Here is a 2,263-nt window from a genome sequence, read left to right as displayed (position 1 = left end):
GAAATATTGCCCTGTAATTATATAAGAACTGAAACTTTGTAAGGTATTCCCCAGAAATCCCAAGTCATCTTGTCACTATATAAGTAACTGCAAGGAAGAGAGAGACAGAGATGTAGACAGAGAGGGAGACTAGGGAAGTAGAAAAACAATGGATTTCTCTAAGAAATTTAGTGAGCCTTTCACTAGAGTACAATCAGATGAGGTCTTTCAAAGTTTAGCAGCTAGCACTGTGGTGAGAGGGTCTCCTTGCTTGTGGGATTTATGAGTTGGCACCAAAAAGGAATGAAAAACAATGGGCTCTTTTAAGAGAGGCACTAAACCCATCATAAATTAGAATACAAACAACTCTGAAAGATAATCTTCATTCCCAAGAAGGAAGAACACACAAGTAAAATAAAATCCACATGACAATGAAGTAAAACTCAATTTTTTAAATATCTTAAGTTTCCAGACCTACAGAAATTGTATCCCAGGGTGCTAAAAGAATCTGCAGATGTAGTTTCAAAATTATTACTTATTTCTTTAAAGAATCCTGAAAAATGAAAGGTTTTTAAAAACCAAAACTTAGCAAAGGCAACAGTTTTTAATATCATAAGGGTGAAGTTCAAAAGTTGCCTCTACAAAATTTTTAATAAACCATCTGTTTAACAATGAATAACAAAATGTTTTCCAGAGATAAAATGTCATTTTCGCTGCCTTTGTACATCAATTTTTAACTTAGCCAACTCTATCAATTGTTGCTAATACTAGATGTTAACATAGAACAAGTTTTAAGTGAATTGAAAAGTCCTTTTCCTCAACTATTAAGTGATACTGTGAAGACTTATTCTGAGCATCTGTATAATGTAATAGAAAGATATGAATCTTGCTAGTGCTGCCACTTAGTGTCTATACATCTGGACTAGTTATTCAGCATTTTCATGCTTCTATTATTACGTCTATAATTGTTGGAATAATAAGTAGGACGGTACATGTTCAAAATCCTACAAAGTGTGCTCATATGATGAACACGGAAGTCAGTTTCCTTTCCCTAAGGTAGAAGCAGGACCAGAACAGTAACTGATAATGGGAATGTAAGAGAGAACAGGGAAGTTTTTTGCAACTTGTAAAAATGAAGGCCGATCAGAGGTGATGTCCTGCCTACCTTTGCAATGAACTCTTTGTCTTCACTTATTCCATCAGAGGCTAGAAAACCAACCAGACAGAAGGTAAAAGAGAGGGCCTGTAGCTGCTGGTGGAAGAGTCTGGAAAACCACTGATATACATCAACTTAAAGGACTCAGTAAGTTCAGATCAAAAAGAATATGTGATTCCTAAGAGTCCATTCTAATCTGATTTTTCTGAGGCCAGTGAATATGAACAATACATGACTCCAAGCAATACAAGTTCGATCTGGACAGTTTATTTCCTCCAGGTTGAAGGAGCAGACAGTGAAGAAGGGACATTGTCCTATTCCCTCAAGTGTGTCCCTAGGACATAACATGTTCAATTCACCATCCTGCATGCTACAAAAAGTAAGTAGAAAATAGGAACTTAGAGAGAAAGTAGAAGAGGGGTAATCTAACAAAAAATAAAAAAAAATAGTGATAAATCAAAGTCTCCAATAAATATAATACCCCAAAATAGAAACAATTGCCTATATTCTACTACATTTTCTCTATTTTTCTTAATGTTATTTCTTTATAGATCATTACTTTGATTTTAAATAAATGGACGAGAGGTGATCTGATTAGGCTGTGGATAACTGGAGAAGCTAAAGTGTATCACAAAAGTCAGGCAAGACTAACATAACCCTACCATTAGCTGATCGCTTTGCCCTTTGTAATTCAGTTAATTTGACAGAGACTACCTCACCCTGAAATAGTGCCACAAAATTACAATGGCAGAACATCTAATTTTTAATGACCCATTGGTGCTATTCTGTAACCATATCTGAGGATGAACTAAGCTCAATTATTGAAGTTGAAATCTGTGTAGTATTATATTTTTTAACTATTATGACCTCAAAAATAAGATAGCCATGTAAAATGAAAACTATAGGGAAAAAAACTAATTCTATCTAAGTGGTATGATCTAAGAGGTACTGGAAAGAACTTACCAACTTCTCCTCAGATGATATGATAATATTTAAAGCACCAACTTGGGTGTTTGCTTGTTTGTTGTATTTTTAGTTCTACGCACTTTTTTCCAAGGGTAGTGACAGCTTAGACACATTTACATCGAAATCCTTTAGAATGGTGAAGAAATGGTAAAACACTGACCA

This window comes from Heterocephalus glaber, unplaced genomic scaffold (assembly GCF_053883595.1).
Source record: "Heterocephalus glaber isolate CG9 unplaced genomic scaffold, H.glaber_assembly_v1.0 deba00001662, whole genome shotgun sequence".
In the NCBI taxonomy this organism is placed as follows: domain Eukaryota; kingdom Metazoa; phylum Chordata; class Mammalia; order Rodentia; family Bathyergidae; genus Heterocephalus; species Heterocephalus glaber.
The sequence above is the reverse complement of the archived record's forward strand: the minus strand, read 5'-3'. Positions refer to the sequence as shown.